Below are 24,866 nucleotides of genomic sequence, written 5' to 3' on the forward strand. Positions count from 1 at the left end.
CTGTGCAAGACCTATGTTGTACATTGCCAATAGACAGGAAAAAGGGGTGTACATGTCTTTGTGTGTGAATTACTAACTAAAGGACACAAGAGCCATGTGTGCACAAGTGTGTGTGTGTGTGTTGCTGATGAACAGGTCACGGAGAGTTATATGTGTATACTGTGTGTTATGAACAGACAGAACACAAAAGCCCTGTGTGTATACTGAGATTTTTTTTCTTTTTCCCTCATCTTTTGCCAATTATTCCTCTCCCTTCATGAAGGCATTAACTTATTGCTGGAGCTTGGTTCCATAGGCTTTGATTGCCCTCCCCTAACAGTGAATGTTGGTAGACATTTAAACCACAGGATAATCTCAGCAAGCTTGATCCTGCCCTCACCCAACATCCACAAAACAAGTGAGTATTTCCTGCTGGGGCCGCTTGATAGCGATCAGGAGTGAGCACCATGGCTGCTTTTCCCTCTTCCTAACCCAGGTGCGCTGAGGCCAGTTATGGCCTTCCTACTGCTGGCTGGACTAAGGTCCGTTAACTCAGCCAGAACCTAGGGCTTAGCTGGTTAAGGCATGCAAACTAGGAAAGTCATCAGGATGCTTTGTACACTGACCTTTACTAACAGAAAGGACACAAGAGCCATATGTATGCACAGTATTCTCCATCTTTTTCATCTGAATAGTTAAGATGAAAGCTGGTATACAATATTACCCAGAGTGTTCCTTTCAACATTGTTTAATGAAAAACGTCTTCCCTCCCCTCTCCATACCACCCCCGCCACCCTCCACCCGCAGCCATGTAATCTCCTGGGAGAGGCAAAAAAAGAGAAAAAACCCAGGGCCAATAAGGAAAAATACACTCTGGAAAATACACTCTGGAAAATTCCTCTCTGACCCCCTCAGGTGATCAAAACCAGTTCAAGAGATCACATGCAAAACATATCAGGTGTTATCAACCGTCTGCTGTTACTTAAAAGCTCAATGTGATAAACATACAACATTTTCTAGCTACATTTTAATGGTCACAAAGCAGCAGTGTCAATTTTACTCTCACTTGTCTCAGAGTCAGAAGGTTGTAGCTTCAACTCCAGGGTTTGAGCACATGGTCCAGGCGACACTATAATGCATTACTGACGGAGTGCTGCATTGTCAGAGGTTTTGTATTTCAGATGAGATGTTAAACTGAGGCACCATCTGCTTGTTCAAGTGAATGTTAAAGATTCCACAACACTGTTTGAAGAAAAGCAGGGCTGTCTCCCGCTTTCTTGGTCAACCTTCCTCTCTCAACCAACTCCATTAAAACAGACAGATTAACTAGTCATCCATCTAATTAATGTTTTTGGATCATCCTGTGCACAAAATGGCTGTTAGGTTTGCCGACATAACAATAATCTGTATTTCAAAATAACAAATTTTTGGTAAAGCACTAATAAATCCAATAAAGAATTCAGGAGAAACTTCTTTACCCAGAGAGTGGTTATAATATGGAACTTGCTACCACGTGGAGTAGTTGACACAAATAGCATAGATGCCTTTAAGGAGAAGCTAGATAAATACATGAGGGAGAAAGGAATAGAAGGATATGCTGATCAGGTTAAATGAAGTAAAGTGGGAGGAGGCTCGTGTAGAGCATAAACACCGGCATAGACCAATTGGGCCGAATGGCCTATTTCTGTGCTATAAATTCTATGTAATTCTGTGTAATCTCTGAATCATGTTCGTTGGTAGTGCACTTGAAGAACAAATTTATTTGTAACCGATTCTAACTTGAAATGGTTCTTGGAACAAAATTAGTGTTATGAACATCACGTTGGAGTTATGGTGTTGTGAAATCAATATACTGCACTCAGCGCCATAAATCACAAAAACTCTGTCAAGCATGCAGGGCACAGAGTACGGTTCCTAAACAGATAGTCATGGGTTGGAGATCCAGAGCAGTCTGACACTCTGATCTGCGTAGCACCATTGGGAACAAGTTCTGTCAGTCTGCAGTTGGGCCACGAGAGGGAGCATCTTGCTAAGATAACAAAAATAACTTTGAAATAAACTAATTCTTGATGCACCGCCGATGGCCTACTGGGTAAAGGCACCGCCCAGTGTAGCACTAACTAAGTTATACATACCAGAGGATCCCAGGTTCGATTTCCGGTCACTGCAAGGCTGGCTGATCTCGACCGGACAGCATTTTGGGTACCATAATTCACCACAGCTCCCTGAGGTAAGGAGGGGAGAAAAATCAGGCAGGGTTCCCACTCCTGATCAACATCCAGTGACTCCAGCTGGAAAGTAAGCACATGTGGACATCGGGTGAGAACAAGATTGGTTTTGGCTGTGGTATCCTTTATGCTTGCATAACATGCCGATGCACATTGGAAAGGCTCACACATGGAGAATGGCTATTTGGGCAAGGTACTGGGGGTTGCTGGTGCCCATGGAGGTGACCCTGCATGAGTCAGTGCTTTGTAGAGAGAAGAGAAAAGGGGAAAACATTAGAAAAAATATACATGCTTGGTCGGTTGAACCAATCATCCGATAAAACCAGGTAACCTTTGTTCCCACTTTCCACTCACCATGAATTTTCCACTCTTCACTTTTCAAAGTCACCTTCATTTTCATCCTTTTCAGAGAAGCCAGTCAGAACCATTGCATGCGTCATCAGTAATTCGCCATACATCAGCCTTTCTGCCTTGTCTAATTTGCTCAGAGAAACTTCAATCTGGAGGCTCAGACAGTATGCAGGACACAAGCCATTTGCTTTTCTGGTTTATCATCCCTTCTGAATCCCTTAGCTGTGCTATTTCAATCATTGACAAGCCCATCTCTGATCATTTACTTGTCTTTCTAAACATCCACATTTTCCTGCCCACCTCCAATCCTACTGCTCTCACCCTCAGTCCCTGGGCTCTCTCATTATCACACTCTGGTTCCCAGCTTCCACTCCTCTGGCCCTCCACTCACTGCCTCAGTCACCCTAATCAACAGTTCCTTTAGGTCTGCCTCTGATGCCCTTAGCCCCCTCAATTGTTTCACTGTCACCTATCCATACTGTTTCTCCCACTACAATTCCTACCTCCGCACTCCCAAGTCAGACCCTCAAGCAAAACTGCCTTTCCCTCTCAGTGACCAAATCCTCCTCCTACTTCTGGATTAACCTGGAAGGAAAGGACAAGCCTAAGCTTTTCAAAGGTTAACCACCTTCTCGAATCCCTTTCCAACCTCATCTCTAATGCCAAAGTGAGGGGAGATCATGGATTTTATTTTATCTTCAACCTGCCTTTCCTCTCTCTAAGAACCTTAGATTGTTGTCACCCAGCTTGCCACTCACCACTTCCACCATTCTCCGTTCAAATCATTTTGCTCTGGGTTCTGTCCTGCTCACATCACCAAAATTGCCCTGGTCAAATTCTCAAATGACATTGTGACCATGGTGCATCATTCCTCTTTGACCTTTCTGCCATGTTTGGCACAATCAACCACTCCATCATCCTCCATCACCTTTCCTCCGTGGTCAACCTCCACTGCACTGTCCTTGTTTGGTTTCATTTCTGCCTGACCTATATTTTCTACAACAGTTTCTCCTCACACAGTCATTTCTGGAGTTCCCCTGGAACCATTCTTGGCCCCCTCCTTTTCCTTGCCCTCAGTAACATAATCCATAGGCAGATGTCAGCTTCCATATAATGGCACCTAACTCTACCTCTCTGCTGCCATCCTTAGGTCCATGACTATCACTGTACTGACAAATTGCTTCTCTGACATCAAATTGTGAATGAGCCAGAACTTTCTCTAGATTAACATTGGCAAAACCAAAGCTATCTGTCCATCTTCCATCAAATCTCTGCATCCTTGTCCACAACACTATATCCCATCCCATGCGCAAACTGTTCAACCCTGAGCGAAGCTTCAATACTGCTTATTTCCACCTCCATAGCATTGCCTTCCTCCATTCTTAATTCACTCCAATGCTACTGAAACCCTTATCCACACATTATCCCCAGACTCAATTTCTCCAACACTCTTCTTGCTAGCCTTTTAAACTCCACCTATATAAATTCCAATTCACTCAAAACTCCACCACCCACATTCCGTCCCACGCATCCACTATGCTCATCACTCCTATCCCCCTTGACCGCCACTGGCTCCCAATCCAAGCACTGAATTCAAAATCCTCCCTCTTCTTCAGAATTCCACTAACTCACCCCACATTACCTCTGCAACCTCTTCCTAAGTCCCAGTCGGTGGTCTCCAGTGTTCATTTTCTAGTGCCTTGTCTAAAGCCCCCATGCTCTCTGGGTCTCTTAATTGTCTCGGTCTTACTCGTAGATGCTCCACCCAACATAAACTCCAATTCATGAAAAACTTGTCACTCTTTGATTTGTTTCATTTAGAATTAAACTCCTCCCGCTTGCCATCTCCTCACTTCCAAAAACTTCCTCAAAAGCAATCTGTTCGACTAGGTCTTCACCTCCCGACTCTTCTACTGCTTGGAATCTGTTTGTCCGCTGTGAAATATCTTGGGAACATTACTATGTTAAAGGTGCTGTATAAACGCAAGTTGTTGTTGTTACCTTTCTCTATCTTAGTCAGTTTAACTTAGTGAAGGCTTATTATCAGATACTGAAGGAGTTAAATGTTCAATAAACTGCAGGCATTGCATTTTTATTGAGCAACCAGAACAGTGAAGTTGCTGACTCTGCGCTTCCAATCTTAAATTAACCTTTACCCTGTTAGACCTTGGCTACAAACTGTGATATAAAATTGCAAGTGCATTGGCATCTCGTCATCAAGTTGGCTTTGGATCACTGGGATACACGATAATTATTAACGTGAAGTTATGGGAATAAACAGATTGGTGATTATCTTATCTGCACATTTGCACGAGGGGGTCCTGCTGTTTTCTCTGAGGCTCTTTTTCATATGACTGAGCAATACAGATACAACTAATCATCTTCCAACATCTGTGTACAGAAAGATTAGTTTACTTAAAAATAGCTTGAAACATCTGCGACGATTCCTCTTATTAAATGTTACTTGTCATGGCTCTCCCACTGGTTCAACACACTTACTTAGTGAGCAGCTGAGCTGCACAAACCAAAATCTCCCAGGCTCAATGTCTGGCCTGTCATGAATTAGATGATCTTAGGAGGGGTGTGGTAGAGGCACTAAAATTGGTCTCAGGAGCTTTGAGTTAAGAGAGGGGAAAATCATCCATGATTTCCACTCCTAATCACTATTCATCAACATCTACTGGAAGTATGTGAATGTAGATGTCAGGTGAAGACCAAATCCGGCTTGATTGTGACGCCCCCGGAGATTAAATAAGTCTACTCATTTTCACTGTCAAGGCTTACATGTAAATAATGTCATTTGGGTGAAATCCTGGAGGTGATAGGTGCCTGTAGACCCATATCCTAGCAAGCAGTCAACATTCTAATGAGAAGAGTGAAGAATGGCAAGAAAAAAGAGAAAGTAGCATTTGTCACAGACCAAAAACTATCCACCCATTGCTTTAGTTTATTCAGAACTAAACAACATTGTTTTCTCTCACTTTTTCAGAAATTGTATGAAATTACTTTTTTTCTGTTACTTATTATCTTATAATCCCTAATGTGATCTTTTTATGTTTCCTGCTTTATTTTTTAAATTTTTACAGCTTATTGGCCCATCCTCTCTCCTGCACTGTCAGATTCTTTTGTTCCCCAGTCACCTCATGTGCTGCCTCCTGCCTCCCTCCCCACCGATTCCCTGAGCTGGGAACCCAACCACTGGCCCATCTCCTCCGATTGAGGTGGGGCGCGTTTGAGTTTCTCCGATGGGTGAGGACAAAGGGATTGGGTAAACTATTAATGAACATTGTTAACCAAAAGCTCTTCCTCAAATGGATGCTGTGTACTTACTATACTGTGATGAGTTAAACCAATCTACATTATGATGTACAATATACGTTCACATCTTGATTGGTGCTTTGTTATCTGCATTACAAGTTTCTTTTGCCAACTAGTACAACTGGAATTTAAAGAAGAAGGGATGTCTTGGGAATTGTTTTTTCTTTAAAGAACTGTCCCATTATCTACTCAGAATAAATGCTTTTTTAAAAAAAAATTCAAATTATTTTTACCTCAGTGGCAACCCAACATGTACATTACATACCCAGCCGGCATCATGTCTTTCAGGGTCTGGCAGTTCAGGAATGTCTGAAGTCACAGTCCTCCCCACAGTCAATTAAACCATTCTAGACGTGCAGGGCTTTTCCCCCATCAGTGACATCACTAGCGTGGTCTAAAGGCAAAGGCACTGAACATAGCTGGTCTCCATTGAGCTAAATAAAAGAACACTTGGATTTTTATCCATATTTTTATTTGAATAGGCAATGTGACAGAACTTTGAACAAAAGACACACCCCAAAGTTTCCATTCCATTTATTACTAAGGTAATGTGTATTGATGCAGAAAATTTTCCAATAATATACAAGCTATTTCATCAAACAGGGTATCAGGAAAAAAATCTGGGGATTCAGGGCAGAGGTGCACAGCCAAATAAAAAAAATGGGTTCTATAAGATGACATCCATAGGAAAAATAACATTGATACTCTACTAAACATTAATGAGGAAAGCTGTGTTCAGTTATGATCAGGTCCTTATGGAAGGATGTGGAAAGAGTGGATTCAGAGATATGAAGAGAGACTAAGGACGTTCAATTTACTCTCATAAGAAAAAAGGTTGGGAGAATTGATTGGGGATTTTAAAATAATGAACCATAGAATCTTAATGCACAGAAGGAGGCCATTAGTCCCACTTCACTGCTCTTTCCCCATAGCCCTGCAAATTTTTCCTTTTCACGTATATATCCAATTCCCTTTTGAAAGTTATTATTGAACCTGCTTCCACCACTCTTTCAGGCAGTACATTCCAGATCATAACAACTCACTGCAGAAAGAAATTCTCCTCATTTCCCCCCTGGTTCTTTTGCCAATTATATTAAATCCGTGTCCTCTGTTTACCACCAGTGGAAACAGTTTCTCCTTATTTACACCATAAAAACCAGTCATAATTTTGAACACCTGTACTGAATCTCCAAGTTATACATTCATACAATACATCAATAATTAAAGAAATCAAAAATTTGGATATGGAGATATATTTTGTGCAGAGCCAGGATAGGACATAAGCTAAAGAGTCATGAGTTAAACTTAGCACAAGGAATAACTTCAGGCATAGAGTTGATGACTTATGGATTAGACTGCCACCTTATGGATTAGACTGCCACCTAGTGCGGTGGATGCTGGCTTGGTTAAAACATTAATTCAGCATGAAGTGGCAGTGTATGGGACTGGTATAGGAAAAAAGTTGAAAATCTTAGTTCCTACAGGCAGTGCACAGAAGAATCACAAGACTTATTCCTAGTGGCAGAGGGGTCTGGAAGGAAATATTGGAGGGACTTGGCTTTTCAACTTGAAAAAGGCATCTCAGGGGTGATTTATAGAGAAATGCAAGTCAGTAAATAGTATGGAATGTACAAGGATGAACCTTATCCATACCATTTACTATCTTATAAAATTCTATATCATCATCTCTCTGATGCCTCCTTTCCAGGATAAAAAGCCCAAGTCTCTCCATTATTTCCTCATTACTCAGACACCTGACGCCCTCTGCTCTACCTCTAGTGCTTGAATGCCTTCCTTGTTTCTCTGTGACCAGAATTGGACATAGTATTCAAGGTGCCGTCTGACCAGAGCACTGTATAGTTTGATCACAACTTCCCCAGACTTGTATTCTATAGCTTTGACTATGTAGTTCAACATCCTATTGGCTTTGTTGATTGCACCTCTGCATTGGCTGGACATGTTGAGCGTTGCATCCCTTGTGCATCTCCCCCCTCCATTCACCCCACCATTGGTGGCCGTGCTTTCAGCTGTTTAGACCCCACACTTCGGAATTCCCTCCCAAAACCCCTCTGCCTCTTCACCTCCCTCTCCTCCTTTAAGACCTTCCAGAAAACCCACCTCTGATTCCGTTTTTGGTTACTCCTCCTAATATCTCCTTCTTTGGCTCGGCATCTGTTTTTATCTGATTAAGCCTCTGTGAAGCATCTTGGAATGTTTTCTACATTAAAGGCACCATATAAATGCAAGTTGTTGTTCAGCCTACTTAGACTCCTGGATCTCTTTCAACTTCATCCGTAGCTATTTCGACACCATTCTTGAAGTATGTATGTTGCCCATTTTTCCTTCTTATGCGCATTCAATTTCATTTGCCACTGTTCACCCCACTCACACACTTTGCTTAGCTCATTCTGTAGTTTCTGAGTTGCTTCCTTCAATTCCACTGCCCCCCTAGTTTGGCATCATCTGTAAATTTAACCAATTTGCATTGAGTATTAGAATCCAAATAATTGATGTTTACTAGAAAGAGTAGTGGTCCCAACATTGAGTCCTAGGACATCTCACTTAGAACTTCCCCCCCCCCGCTGACATTACTCCCTAACCATCAGTCAGATTCTTATTCATATCTAAGTTTTGCCCTGAATCCCTACAGATTAATTAGTAATCTTTCATGTGGAACTTGAAATGCCTTTTGGAAGTCTCAGCACCCAATGTCATAGGGTTTACCACAGCAGACTTGGATTGTCACTTCTCCAAAGAAAGTTGGTCATACAGGAACTTCCGTGTCTAAAGCCATGTGACTACTGTTTAATAGGTAGCTGTTGTATAGATAATCCTCAAGTTTACTCCTCAGCTGCACACTCTGTCTATGTTTATATGGGTGTAAGCGTTTTTTTTGTGTAGCTGTAATAGCAGTTTGCAGAGTACATAGTGAGGGTTAGGCTTTGAAATCAATAGTGCTCATTTTGACAATTAACCTTTGACTTTCTGCAACTATCATCCACCCTTCCCTCTCCCTGCAGCTGTTAACATGTCGCATGCATCATTCATCGGGTTCCAGTTTCAATGCCCCCGCTTTCTACAGGCTGCTCATGACACACCACAGGGAACCATCCTAACCTTGGCAGTGATAGGGCAGAGAGGGACAACACCCACAGCACTAATCTGGGAGCAGTAGTAATTGGCAGCTACTTTTACAGCATTGCACATTACTATCTTAAACTAGCTTCTAAACCTTGTACTTAAAACAGACCATGTCCCACTTCAACATGAGCTGTAGAGTTGCCACCTTTTGCAAAATCCAAACAGGGGCAAGGTACAGGCAGTGCTAGGAGTGGGACCATGGCTTGAGTCCTGATTTTGCTTTGCTGATGATGAAAGTTCATTGTAAACCTCAGTAACCTTAATAGTACAGCATAACATACGGAAGTGAGCAGGAAAAATAAACTTCTATTTTAATTGTCACTACATCAAAGGTTGAATTATCTTGCCCTGACAATCTGGTTGACGATGCCATGGAGGAGCTAGCTCATGCTGCAGAACTGTGTTAGTTTGACATATAAGTATCATGTTGAGGATTGACCTGGTAGCACCAACAATACAACCAAATCAATTCTCACTTTTCTTCCCTCGATCCTCTCCCTAGTCTTCTGAAGGTACTTACTTTTACTTTTGTTGGAGTTTGATTGCACGGCCGCCAGCTACTCATTAGTATCTTGCTTAAAAAAATAACTTGCAATAATAAAGTGCCTCTCACCACCTCGGGACGTCCCAAAGCACTTTACAGCCAATTAAGTACTTTTGAAGTGTAGTCACTGTTTTAATGTAGGAAAGTGGTCATTCTTTACATATGTGCCTAGGCACTGAGTGTCAGCATGCTATTTTACCGGTATAGGCATCATAAACAAGTTCAATTCTGTTCGCAACTAGTACCTTGTCTATTCCAACGTAATAATTGGTATATTTTGAAACATTGTGACACTGTTTTAAAAGTATGAGCTAATAACATTTTCTTTCCTGTCCTCCTCTCCTGAAGGCAATGACTGTGAATAAAGGCAGCTATCCAGGATGTTGCCCGAATATCGAATCTTCATGTGTGAGCTTAGGCAGTGATTAGAGGCTGGCATCAAGGACAAACACGATCCTGTTCTCACCTGACAACCAATTTCCAGCTGGGATCACCGGACAGCAATCAAGAATGGGGACCCTGGCTGATTTTTCCCCTCCATAACCAAGGAGTGTAGAGGCCAATTGTAGTGTCCCAACAGCAGCCTTGGAGCAGATCAGCTAACTCAGCACAAAGCAAAAATTGAACCAGAGACTTTCTGGCTATAGGTTCAAGTTCTATACTGGGCAGTGGCTTTGTCCACTAGATCATCAGGAGGGCTTAAACTGAAAGAAAATATCCTCCCTAGGGATACCAGAATTTTCCAGTGTTGATCAACAATAAAAGTATTAGAAAAAAGGACTCCCAGTGTCCACTTTACATTACCATACACCTCACTTAAAAATCAAACCATCAGGTCTAAAGCACAATGGGTGGAAACTGTAGCGAAGAAATGCATTGTATAGCATTGGAAAGCAACTAAAAAACTACCAATGAAAAACTACTAAGGACCAATCCTGAATGACCAGTTAGGAGAATCTACAGGTAAAAGAAAGGAGGTGAATCAATCAAATTGGTTTAATTGCTTTTTAAAAAATTTTTTGTTCGCCATTTCTTCTCAACAAATGAAATTTGTAATGTCCAAAGTAAGGTTTTAAACAAAATATCAATTAATACGCAAGTGGATAAATTTACTTAAAATAATAATCTTTTGTGTCTCTTAATACCTTGATTGAAGAGAGCCTTTGTCTTACAGATAACATTGCCACCTCTAAGTCAGAAGGTGAAGGGTTCAAGCCCAGCTCCAGACAGCCCCAGCGAGTAAAGACTAGAATATAGGCTCTAAATACTGGGCTGACATCCAACGGCAGACTCACATCTGGACGGAGTGACCACTGGTTCAGTGATAGTATTGCAGTTCTGAGTTGGAAGAAAAGCGTTCAGGCACCATTTCAAATAGCCCTGTCAAGCGGAGACTGGAATGCTGGCTTTGAATACTGGATTGGCGTCCAGCGGGGATGCTTGCGTCCAATGGGTGCTGGTGCCCCCTCCATTGCTCCGGTGTCTGCCAGGCCCAGGCTACATTTACACGACAACTGCAGTGTTGGTGCAAAACCAATTTGTATTGACATTTCATCGATAGTGTGAATATACCATAAGTTAGTTAGAAAAATAAAGTAGAATAACCATCAATTTTAGAGCAACTGGCCAGCATCGGCAGATTTAGATCTCCGAAGGAAATGTGAATACTGAAGGTATTTATTTTACTCAAGGCAAAACCTCCCATTCCCACCCCCCCCCCACCCCCACAAAATTTAGATTTTGTACAGTCTAATCCAGACTCAAATAAAATGGAGTCGAAAATCCACAGCTCTTTGAGCACATGCCTGCTGTAACTCCAGTGAGAATGTGGTTAAACGGCAGCAAATTGTGTCAGGTCCTGGATACCCCAAAACATGAAAACATCTTAAATTTAACATTCATATACACAATTTCAAACCAACAGTAATAAAGATGGCCACAATAAAATAGTTACGCCAAATGTTTTAAAATATAAAAAGCAAACATAATTTTGATGATAAAAACCTAGATATTATTGCCACAGCTCCTATAGTACAAAATTTTTATTCTGTAAATTTAATAGATTTATCAATTTGGTCCACCTGGTCTTGTGGGGATGGAGCCTCCACCGTCCCAGACATCAGCACAGGGGGTGGAGGTGTGAACTCCCAACACCGGCAGTTCCCCTGTCACTGGCCTAGCAGAGGCCCGGCAGATCATTGGTAACCATTGTGGCAAGTGAGACCAAATATACTGGGTCTTCGAATGGCACATGTGTGGACCATTTTAGAGTCCTAATCTGGTTCTGCATGAATCCACCCCCACCCCAGATTACTGAGGACCTTTTCCGCTAACATTTCAACCTCCTCACACGGGGAAACCAAGGGGGTATAATAGAGAGGTTTCTTGTGGGGGGGGGGGGGGGGGGGGGTGGGAGGGTACTCAGTAGCAGGGTATTCTCCCTCCCAGGCAGGAAATTTCCACTGCTATATGCAGCCTCTGGGGTATGGTGGGTGCCCTCGATGTGCCCCAATTATGGGTTCAGCACCAGAAGTCCCATGCGGACAGGTCCTGGCAATTATACCAGGATGCACTCCACTCCACTGGACTTTCGGCTCCAATGTATTTTTCTAGCTGGCTATGGAATTAGTTCTGTGGCCCAATATTAGTGGTCATTTTATGAATTTGTGCCACCAGTCACATATATCAGAAATTCAAGTGCGCTATCATTAAAATTACTCCTGAATTTCTGATGCATGCTGCCGCTGTCAAGGCTCCTGCCAACAGGGCAGGCTAGTAAAATTACTCCTATTAGCTTCCATATTGTAAAAATATATTTTTAAACATTTTCCTGTAAATATGATCAATGGCAGATTTTGACAGTAATTTTGTGACTGCAGGATTTTGAATACCCAGTGATAAAAGGAATGGACACCAGCCTCCAGCGAGAGGAAGCTTTGTTAAGTCCTGAGTTAAGTCCTGTAAAATCTGATAATGTGTTTTTCGGTTATTGAGTTGCTACACTTATGTTCATGTTGGTGGTTTCATAACATGTTTTTTTCCCTTCCTTCTGGTTTAGTAGAACTTCCATTTTAGACTGTGTCACTGATTGCATTAGGAAAAGCATCACTGATTAACTCAGTGCGACATGTACCTTCAGTTCTTTCAAGTGTTTGTACATTCCTTGACTGCTTATGTTTATTCAATGATTGAAGGCACTCGAGTTATCTAAACCCTGGATAATGGGACTAAAAGCTGACCTACGTGCTGACTTATTCCCTCCAGTCTACCACTGCGGCTGTCTCATGTCAGAGGGACGAGAGATGATCCTGTTCTGAGAGGTGCTAGCATCAGATTGGCCGAGAAGGGGGCTGGTCCACTTCCAGTTTCCCTCATGACCCTCTGCCTCGAAGCTGGTCATTCATTCCGATGTCTGTGGACATCACTAAACCAGACCTATTGACCCGAGAGATGGCATTACCTTTAGAGTTTTTGGTCACCTATCCAAATATCTCCTTATGTGGCTCGGTGTCAAATTGTGTTTGATAACGTTCCTGTGAAGCGCCAAGGGACGTGTTATTGACGTGTTATTACATTAGAGGCGCTATATAAATGCAAGGTGTGTGTGTGTGTGCATACGTGGTTACGTGTGTGTGTGTATGTGGTTACATGTGTGCGCGTGCGTGCGTGTGGTTACATGTGAGTGTGGTTACATGTGCGTATGTGTGTGGTTATGCATGTGTGTGTGCGTGTGCTAATGTGTGTGCGCGCACGTGCATGGTTATGTGTGTGTGGGTTATATGTGTGCGGTTACACGTGTGCATGTGGGTGTGTGATGATGGGTGAGCGATGATGGGTGAGCACAGGATTGGGCACAGTTTCAACGCCCTCCCTAAATCTTCCTAACAAGGTCTTTCTTTGTAAGATTCTACAAAGCATCACACACAGTCACTGTGGATATAACAAAACAGCAGCACACTGACCGAGGAAAAGTTATTATTCATTAAAAGTCATAGCACAGCACTGAGTCACACAATCAGAAACAGCTTGTTAGTTAGGAGGTCTTTCACCTTTCATGTACTAGTGAATGTCCTGTGTTGTTACTCATAGTATGCCAGTGGGTGTCTCGGATGGACTCTTGTGTCTGTGATGTGTGTTTTTACATTGATGTGATCTATTTACTTTGTGGCTTTCTAATACAGCTCCCTGCGTATCTCCCTGTGATTGATCTGTTTTTCTTTTTGTGAGTGGAATTGTCTATTTCAGCTCTCTCTGTATTTCTTTGTTCCTGACATCCTGTTTCTGCCCTATCTATCTCTGTGGTGTATTTATCTGCTCGTGCATGTTTGTACATATATGCTCTGATTTCCATAACTATTTTTTGTGTGGGTGCTCTCTTCAGCAGCGGCAATCCTCCTGGTGCTTTTGTAATGTAATTAGTAGGAAGGCTGTGGCTAGTAGGACTGAAGAAAAGAATGGGGCAAGTATAACTGAAGCAGAAAGTGGGACATAATCAGGGGCGAAGGCTCAGTTAAGGCCTTAAGTAGTGGGGAGTAAAAATGCATGGCTGCCTTGAAGGTTAATGGAGGAATGGAGGTGTTATGAAACAGACAGCTGGGAATCAGGGCAGTGGTTTTTAAAGAGGTAGAGGGGCTGACATTTTTTTTCAACCATCAATAGGGAGTGAAAGCCACCGTAACGGCAGATGGGAACACAGCGGGCACCTTTGCTTTTGAAACAACAGAAGTGCCAGTGAGCAAGTGGGGAGCAGAGGAGCCACAGACTGGGCTGCCAGGAATTATAAGATTTGTTAAAAAACTTTGGAGCTGTAAGAGTCTGATATAAGACGGGGTTGTGGGGGGGGGGGGGGGGGGGGGGGAGAACAGGAAGTGCACATGAGACAGATAGTAGGGGGTGAAACAGGAGGAAGGACAAAACAGTGGCTGCAGCTGGGTAATGCGTGGCATTAGGCCTGTAACTACACAGTGGCAAGCAACCGTTCATGCATGAAATTACCATTATAAATGTTTGCATAAAAATTATCAAAAATGCTGACAAAAGATTAGACAGGAAGCACATGCAAGATTTTTAATATAGATATTATATGTGTGTATCTGATCGATAGATAACTATCAGGGCCACTGGTTTCACAGAGAAATGGATGGAATCATGGAATATCATCTCCAAAACACCAATAAAAATGGAGGGAACCCCACGTACTAAAATCAGAATTTGACTTGCTCAGTCTCTGCCAATCAGTGACCCTGATAATTTTTATATAGTCTGCAGTACATTTTCTTTCTTACATCATGCAAGAAAAGTTAAACTGATATTACCATATCGCTATCATCTTCATTATCCTTTCACCTATTTTACCCATGCCTACCTCACAATGTGGTAAAGTTTTAAAAAAAGATAAACAAAAACTCAGTCTTAGTTGTAAAAACTTGCCTTTTGTAACCGTTCTACAGTTTAATTCTCAGAAATGACATTAGAGCAGTAATTCAATCCTCATGTTGCAACATTCGTAAAGTATGTGACAAGTTTACACTCAGTACTTGAAGGGCTCTTGGCTAACATAGCGGATCGACTCTCCTTTGAACTGAATCCTGCACCCTTATACATGCTATGAGTGTGATAGCATGGCACAGGGGAAACAATTATCCCTTAATGATGGTATATTGTACCAGATGCTCACTATGCTCTCCTATCTACTCCGAAAATTCATAAATACCATACAGCTAGACTGTTTGCATTCAGGTTATAACTAACAATGAGGTAATTAAACAGCAACAGTGAGACACAGTAAGATACTGAACTTACATAATATATAAACTGCTTCAAAACAAGTCATCAGCCCAAAATCCTTGTGATTCTCTTCAGTAGTTCAAGTCTTTTATGAATGTATACATTGACCTTGGTATCTCTGTCCCCATGTACAATGCACAAAAAAACCCTAAAAACTATGGTATGGACAGGATATTATATTGAATGTCCTTACTTTAATGAAAAGTCATGGCCTGTCACAGTCCATTTCATGTGACACCTGTTGGCCATTGAAATCACATCTTGTTCAGTTCTTGCACACCTGTCAATGCATTTAAACAAAGTACAACCTGAACTCCTCTTAGAACAAAGCTCCCTGTTGGTTCAGCCACTCAGGAGGTAATGAAGTTATCTGTAGCTCTCATATTATAACACTTGCCAGCAATTGAAACCAACTAGAATCTACATATAAAATACCCATTGTCTTTCAAAGGAACAATAATTTGACTATCAAATCCGGGCGTAGTCCCACATCAAGGAACATTCTCAGGGACAGCTGCTTGGGTTTCAGTCTTCACTTAGAAGTTTGATCAAGACAAATCAACCTATATCTTAACAAAGAGGGGGTGTGCAAGAAAAATGAAGCAGTGACAAAAATATGAAATAAATTAAAATAAAAAGCAAAAGAAAATTATAAGCAGGATACAATAAAAACAACCTTTAAAAATATATTTTTTAAAACATGTAAAAATCTGCAATGGAAATGGCAAAAACTAAGCGAGAGAAAACGGTGAGAAAAGTGTCGCGTCAGCACACATTTTCTGTCTGAAACCGTGTTTCTGGTTGTCACACTTGGTGTCGACTTTTTCCGATTATAAATACCTATGTCCACGTTTATAATGGGAACCAGTGGTGCTGTCACTCTCATCTTTTGCATCTCCCAGCTCCTCAGAAACTCCAATGCTCCACCCAATTCTATTCTGCTTCTCAAATTGATATAGTTTTGCTACATTTTAAACTCAGGCAGCAAAGAGGCATTTTTCCCACACCTCCTATGAGCTGAAACTTACTCCTTATGCATTATGTGAGTGGGAATAATGTGCCACAGAATGAATAATTATTCTTTTACTTCAGTATTGAGCACTGGAGATTTAATGAGTTATCCACTATGTTCTCCTGTCCATCCCAAAAGGTGTAAATATGCTGGCAGACCATATCAGTCAGGCTATACCGAGCAGTCAAATTTATTTACAGACTTTTTAAACTGAATTCAAATTCTCATACTGCCATGGTGGGATTGGAACTCATGCTCCCTGGATTATGAGTCCAGTAACATAAACACTACAGTACCATACCCTCTTTAAATTGTATTCCCGCCCAGGTAAGGGCTCCTCCCATGTAAGGAGGACCTAGCTCTAGAAATTGGGAAATTTGAGACTTTAGGATCAGGGGACTTTCGAAAAGCTGCAGATAAATTAACTTGTACACAGTCCTGGGGCTTTACACAAGGCAGTAGCAGGAGGCCGCTTATGTAGCCATCCAATGTGATAATGGGATGAAAACGGGACTCCCTTAGATATTCTCTCAGGTACAGTGGTGCTGGCCAAACCTGTAAGTGGTCTGGACATCTTACAATCAGGAGTACTTCCATACTGCCCAATATCTAATTATATGTTAGTTGTGGGGGAAGCTACTAGAATCTGTCATAGAGTGACTTAGCACTTGAAAAATTATGACCTTATCAGGGAGAGCCAGCTTGGCTTTATTAAGGGTAAGTCATGTCTGACTAATCTAGTTGAAATTTGAGAGGAGGTCACTATTAAGGTGAATAAGGGAGTGTTTATTGATGTTATGGATAGGGACTTCCAGAAGGCATTTGACAAGCTTCCACACAAGAGGTTATTAGCAAAAATGAGACTGCACGGAATTGGAGGTAGCCTTTTGACTTGGGTTGGAAATTGGTTGGGAGGTAGGAGACAGTCAGTGGGGATAAAGGGTATATACTCAGATTGGCAGGATTTGATAAGTGATGTTTCCCAGGGATCTGTTCTGGGGCCTCAACTTTTCACCATATTTAATAATGACTTGGGTGAAGGAATTGAGAGTTGTATATTCCAAGTTTGCAGATGACACTGAGTTAGGAGGGACAGTAAGTAGTCAAGATGGGAGCAGGAAGTCAAAAGGGATATAGTGAGTGGGCAAAGCTATGGCAAATAGAGTTCAATGTGGGCAAGTGTAAGGTCATCCACTTTGAACCCAAGAAGGATAAATTGGAGTATTTTCTAAATGGTGATAAACTAGGAACTGTAGTGAAGCAAAGAGATTTGAGAGCCCAAGTACACATATCACTGAAAGCTAGTAGACAGGTACAAAAAGCAATCAAAAAGACTAATGGAATTTTACCTTTATCTCAAGGGGACTGAAATACAAAGGAGAGGAAGTTATGCTTCAGTTATATACAGCCTTGGTCACACCCCATCTGTAGTACTGCGTTCAGTTTTGGGCCTCACATCTCAGGATGGATACATTGGCCTTGAAGGGGGTGCAGCGCAGGTTCACCAGAATGATATCGGGGCTTAGAGGATCAAATTATGAGGACAGGTTGCATAAATAGCTTGTACTTCCTTGAACATAGGAGATTGAGGGGTCATCTGATCAAGGTGTTTAAAATGTTGAATGGATTTGATAGGGTAGATTGAGAAACTATTTCCTCTGGTGGGGGAATCAAGAACAAGGGGACATAATCCTAAAATTAGTACTAGGCCATTCAGGAGCAAAATCAATCATGACTTTTTCACGCAAAGGTTACTGGAAATCAGGAACTCTCTCCCCCAAAAGGCTGTGGTTGCTAGGACAATTGGAGCTTTCGAGACTGAGATAGATAGATAGAGTTTTGTTGGATAAAGGTATCAAGGGATATGGAGCAAAGGCTGGTAAATGCAGTTAAGGTACTAATCAGCCATGATCTAACTGAATGGCGGAGCAGGCTTAAGGGGCTGAACAGCCTACTCCTGTTCCTACACGATAGCATAAGCTCGGTTGTAAAACTAGGACCCCTCTGTGAACGGAAATGGACATTGTGTTTTTCACACATGCCCGTACTTACGTTTCTCCAACGTTTTCAAAGGTGGAGTGAAGCACTCGATGAGACGAGGGCAGATATAAATTACTAAATGGGAAAAAATTAACAGACCATGAAACCTGTCCCTTTCATGGCCGACTTACTTTTGTTAAAGCATTTCTTTCTAGGCAACGTCTAACGGCAAAATCTGACCTATATTTTGAGCTTTCAGCTCCAGTCCCAAGACTGTGACTCACAGTCCTTTGTTCACAATTTCACTGACTGTGTCCCTTTTCTTTGTGTTCCCAGCCAGGGCAGGGCTGTGATGCTAACTTCCTCTCTGCCACTACTGATTCGCCAGTGGACCTTTCAATAAAACTGGGTACCTCTCCTCCCCTCTTGGGTGTGAATTTAAGGAAAATATCCCCTCCTGCTCTGAAAATGAATGGGGGCTAACCTGGGATGAGACAACTGAACCGCCTCACGGTATCAGTTTGAACTAGACTGTGAGCTGTGATATTTCACAAACTGACTCATGTGGCTCCAATACACATCTTGACTGCCTGCAGCCTATGGCTTTTAACAAACCTGTGCAAAGTAATTTTGTTTTAAGACACAAATATAACTCAATCCCAAAATCTTTTCTGTGGAAAAAAAGTTCAAAATCCTGAAACGTCACAGTTTAGTATGTGGTTTCCTCAGAACTAAATCCATCTTGATCAAGTTTCTATACAGTGTGTGTTTTTATGCCGTTAGTTGTAAGTTACTCTTTGTTTCTATAACACTGCTAAGAATAACCAGATGGGAACTCTACCCACCTTACCCATGACACAAATGTTCCTTCAGCACGCTTCCTGGAAACCATCCTTTTTTTATAGCATTGATTGTCAGACATGATTTCTAATAACTGGAAAAGAAATCTGGTCAATTTGGACAAAATTCAACTGGGAAGGTTAAAGTATAAAGGCGTTATTCCGCAGCTAATGCTGCGAAAGTAAATCCCATAAGCTAAGCTAACAAACTCATCATCTGCAACATTATGCACAAAGATTTTTTTCATTTGTTACCTGAATGACAATGTCCTATTATTTTACTTTCCATCTTCCATAAAAATCATCTCATTTAATAAAATACACCAACAGCATACTAATCAGAGGGGTCAAATCAGTGATAAATCACAGCAAAATAAAATATTACTGAACAACTAGCTTGTTTATTTTTTACACTTGAATATAAATTTTGATTTGAATATAAATTCCCTGTATTTACCTTTGAGGACTAAAACGCAAAAGACTCAGGCAGAGTCCTGCCCACAGGTTTCTGCCATTGCTGCTCTGAGCTGCTCACTATGAGGTACGTGACAGTAGGATTGGCATGGCTCTAACTCTAAGGCTGTAAGTGGCAGGAAGCAAAGAGTAATGGTTGACTGGTGTTTTCGTGACTGGAGGGCTGTTTCCGGTGGGGTCCCGCAAGGCTCAGTACTAGGTCCCTTGCTTTTTGTGGTATATATTAATGATTTGGACTTGAATGTGGGGGGCTTGATCAAGAAGTTTGCAGATGATTCAAAAATTGGCAGTGTGGTTGATAGTGAGGAGGAAAGCTGTAGACTGCAGGAAGATCAATGGACAGGTCAGGTGAGCAGAAATGTGGCAAATGGAATTCAATCCAGAGAAGTGTTGGGTAATGCATTTGGGGAGGGCAAACAAGGCTAGGGAGTACACAATAAATGGGAAGATACTGAGAGGTGTAGAGGAAGTGAGGGATCTTGGAGTGCATGTCCACAGATCCCTGAAGGTAGCAGGACAGTTTGATAAGGCGTTTAAAAAGGCATATGGGATACTTTCCTTTATTAGCTGAGGCATAGAATATAAGAGCAGGGAGGTTATGCTAGAACTCTATAAAACATTGGTTAGGCCACAGTTTGAGTACTACATTCAGTTCTGGTCACCACATTACAGGAAAGATATGATTGCACTACAGAAGGTACAGAGGAGATTTACGAGGATGCTGCCAGGGCTGGAGAATTGTAGCGATGAGAAAAGGTAAGATAGGCTGAAGTTGTTTTATTTGGAACAAAGGAGGCTGAGTGGAGATTTAATTGAGGTATATAAAATTATGACGGGTCTAGATAGAGTGGCTTAGCAGGGGGGGTTAATGACCAGGGGGCATAGATTTAAAGTAATTGGCAGAAGGATTAGAGGGGAGCTGAGGAGAAATTCTTTCACCCAGAGGGTGGTGAGGGTCTGAAACTCACTGCCTGAAAGGGTGGTAGAGGCAGAAACCCTCAACTCATTTAAAAAGTACTTGGACGAGCACTTGAAGTGCCGTAACCTAAGGGCTATGGACCAAGTGCTGGAAAGTGGGATTAAGTTGGATAGCTCTTTTTCGGCCGGCACAGTCACGATGGGCCGAATGACCTCCTTCTGTGCTGTAACTTTCTATGATTCTAACTCCTATGTTCCCTGATCCCTCAGGCAGTACTAATATTTCCACGTTGGAGCACTGTCAAAACAGCTTCCTATTTAAAGTACTAGCTAGCATAGAAGGTTCAAGTATAGGACATCTGTGACCCCTCCCCCCAGAAACTATGCCGCTGAATCACTTTAGGATAGAAGTTGGAAGAGACATAACTGAGTGAATTGATATTTCCCTGACAAGAGATACAGCGTTCATTTTGTTTCACGTTAGGAAGATGTGAATAGCACATTGTACTGATAACACATCACTTAGCCTTTACTTCTTTACTCAGGTCATAAAGTTTCTAGTAATTCAGAAGAGTACAAGTAGTTTATTTGTAGAATAACGGATAATTGGGAGTGAGCTACAGGTTGCAATATAAACCGAGGAGCTCGGATTAGCTTCTAACATCGAAGATACCCTATTCTGTTCGTCCCTTATCAATTTGTTACAAATTATTTCCAGCTGTTGTCTATGACCAACTCATGCAATGCACTATTCCCAAGGTAATGGGGTGGAAAGCTGATCTTTTCTGAGCTGCTTCCTCGCCCGGCTTTGGAGCTGAATTTCAGGACAGCATTATGGGCACGTGCTAATTAGCATGTGAATATTTGTTCCTTTACTTTGGGAACACACCTCACCCCTCTCAAAAATCCAGCTGAGATCAGGAATTCACCATTCTGAGGAACCCCAGTATTTTGCTTCATGCCACAGCATGTTAATACACTGATGTGCTCTGCTCCATAAAAGAAAATCAAGGACAAAAAAAGACTCCTAGCCTATCATGTTTGCCCCTCGAATACTTCAACTTACCCAGCCTAGCATCCATCCACATCTTGAACTCCCCTGACTTCTTTGTGTAAAGATATTTCTTCAAAGAATCTGTTTTAAATTTTTACTCATTTAAATTTATGCTCTCGTTTTACTGGCGTGACCAACCTTGAACTAATATTCTAGATTCACCTTATTTACACCATTTAATACATTATATATCTCAGCGAGGTCCCCCATAACCTTCATCTTTCTAGACTCTGAAGTATAAGGCTCTCTAAACATTTCTCATAGTTCACTCGCTCTATAGCTGGGATCATTCTTGTTGCTGTTCTCTGTATCTTTTCCAATGCACGTTTGTCCCTTTTGAAGCATGTTGATCAAAACTGCACACAGTATTCCAAGTGAAGCCTGACTAGGCTCTATAAACCCTCAACATAATCTCTTATGATTATACATCCCAAAATTCACTTTTCTTTTTAATTGCTTCTCCACATTGTCTTGACAATAAAAGTGATGAGTCTACTATTACTCCCAAATCCGTTTTAAAGTCTTTGCATGTTAATTGTATTCCCCTCATTGTATATCTATACTGCTCATTCTTTTTTCCAATATGCAATAATTTTTTCCTAACTTTCATTTGTCATTTGCCTTCCAAATCGCATAATAGACCCAAATCCTTCTAAAAAAAACCTTAACTTGATTCTCCACCCCTACTTTAATGTAATCTGCAAGCTGAACAAGTTTACAATTAATTTCTGCATTCAAGTTACTGATGTAGATAAGAAACAACAAGGGTTCAAACACGGATCCCTGCGGTACTGCAGGAAGCACCATGTAGTTTGACACAAATACTGTTTCCCATTTTTTAATCCAATTTCTTATCAAGTCTCAAACTCTGGATTCCCATGGATTTTAGTTTTTCACTACAATCTGGTGAAGTGCTCACCAGTAGTAATTCGGACATAGTGCTCATTGAATACTGTGATTTCAGCCACTTGTGGTGCTCACTACAATGCAGGTATAACTCTCAAAATATGGACCCTACGGCACTAGATTTTTACTTAGCTTATCCAGCAATAAATGAAACACTGGAACTCGGCTCAGCCTGTTATTTTGACTGACTGACTGACCGACTGACTGACTGCAGTTACCAGGGAGCCAGACCATACTATAGTCAAGTCCACTAATACTTACAGGATTGGCATGGAGTGGTGGTGCACTATCTGCATTATATTTTACAGCAGTTGCCGTGGAACTATGGCATGCTAAAATTCTGTCTGCTAATATTTACATTAGTTGCCATGGAGTTATCGCGACAACTAGTCATCGTCCCATTTCTAGCAGGACAGCTGCTTCTTTCCAGTCCTGCCTGTTCCACCCTCACATCTATCTTGTAATATGGAGACCAGAACTATACAAAGTACTCTAGGCCCCTCCACGTCCAGATACAGCTTCAAAAATCACCTCCTTAACCCTCAGCTGAGCTTCTGACCTCACATTCTCTCCATCACTGACTGCCTACTTCACCTCCTCAATATTGTGCATCTTCACCCCTACCTCAGCCCAGCTGCTGCTGAAACCCTCATCCATGCCTTTGTTACCTCCAGACTTGACTAATCCAATGTTCTCCTGGCCCGCCTCCCATCTTCCACCCTCCATAAATTTGAGCTCATCCAAAACTATGTTGCCCATATTCTAACTCGCACCAAGTCCCGTTCACCCATTACCCCTGTGCTCGCTGACCTATAGTGACTCCCGGTCCGGGAACACCTCGATTTTAAAATTCTCATCCTTGTTTTCAAAGACTTCCATGGCCTCTCCCCTCCCTATCTCTGTGACCTCCTCCAATTCTGGCCTTTTGCACATCCCCAATTTTAATCGCTCCACCATTGGTGGCCGTGCCTTCAGCTGCATAGGCCCTAAGCTCTGGAATTCCCTTCCTGAACCTCACCGCCTCTCTACCTCTCCTTCTTTAAGATGCTCCTTAAAACCTACCTCGGTCACCTGTCCTAATATCTCCTTACGTGGCTCGATGCCAAATTTTGTTTGATTACATTCCTGTGAAGCGCCTTGGGACGTTTTACAACATTAAAGGTGCTACGTAAATGCAAGCTGTTGTTGCTGTTGTTGTTGAAGGTGCAAGTTGTATATATATATAGCTAGCTATACATCCCAATATTTTCTTTAATGTTTTATTTTACTTTATTTTTCGCTTCTTACAAAAACTGAAGTGATGCTTTCAACGGACTATCCACAGATCTCTTCCCTGCTCAGTTACTTCAAGCAAGTTGCCATTTAATCTGTAATCTACATTCTCACTTCTTTTACCCAATCTCATGTCTTTGCACTTATCTGTATTTAACTCCGTCTGCCTGCTCTGCTCAGTGAGCTAACCTGTCTTCATCCCCTTGGATATTGGCACATTGATTAGCATCATTTATTAGCACACATTGGATTCAGGTACTCACTTGATAAATTCGCTAAGCCATCAACAGCACTGGGTTCGTTTTAACAGTGGAATTCAGCAACACATGATTTACAGAACACTGTCTTATCTAATCTTTAAGTGAATTTCCTAGCCCAATATAAATACTGTGACCTGATAACAATTAATTGAATGCTAGACTGTTCTTGATACCTGATAATCTTATAACAACCATAAAGAATATAAGGCTTTCCATAATCAATCCATCAGAAAAAAAAATTATAACCACAAAGGTCTGTAGCTTTAGTTGGCCCACACTTAAGAGGGTTTGTAGATAGCACAAGCAAAATTTACTTTTCTACTAATCAGACCATTACAATTTGAAGGCTGATTACCGTTCACATCGCTTTTGCCAAGAGATAGTTCAGTTGTTTCTATCTGTTCTGAAGGGAGGGGAGGGGGGAGTAAGGGATATTATTTTCCCCTTCATCTCCTTTAGGTGCTGACTCTTGCTGTAGTACAGTTCCACTGGTACCAGCAGCCCAGCAGAACCTTGCCCAAATGGCCATTCTTCATGCATCAGCCTAAAGAATCAGTGTTGGAATTCTATTCAACCATGGAGGGCATTACAGCTGAACCTTATCCTGTCCTCATATCGTGCCCACACCTTCCAGCAGGAGTGATCAGATAGTAATCAGGAGTGGGAACACCGGCCTATTTTTTTGCCCCCTAGCTCAGCCGTATTGAGGCCAACTGGAGCGGCCAAACTGCTGGGTTGCCTTTGGAAAAGGGAAATTAACCATGCATTGAAAATGACATACTCTTGAGGTTAAGTGCATCACC

At 41.8% G+C, this 24,866-nt stretch overlaps 1 protein-coding gene across 7 annotated transcripts in view; it reads right to left on the reverse strand.

The window, feature by feature from the left end:
- Window positions 1-24,866, reverse strand: part of shld2 (shieldin complex subunit 2) — a 106,753-nt gene that overhangs the window by 67,557 nt on the left and 14,330 nt on the right. For 3 of the 7 annotated variants that reach the window (XM_067972686.1, XM_067972683.1, XM_067972685.1), the window contains exon 2: window positions 2,115-2,270. The gene's annotated coding sequence lies outside the window, so the exon portion shown is untranslated. Of the gene's footprint in view, window positions 1-2,114; window positions 2,470-2,561; window positions 4,093-24,866 lie in introns of those variants that run through there. The other 4 variants (XM_067972687.1, XM_067972682.1, XM_067972688.1 and 1 more) reach the window with 2 other exon arrangements.

The sequence above is a fragment of the Heptranchias perlo genome, chromosome 36 (genome assembly GCF_035084215.1).
Source record: "Heptranchias perlo isolate sHepPer1 chromosome 36, sHepPer1.hap1, whole genome shotgun sequence".
NCBI classification, from domain to species: Eukaryota; Metazoa; Chordata; class Chondrichthyes; order Hexanchiformes; family Hexanchidae; genus Heptranchias; species Heptranchias perlo.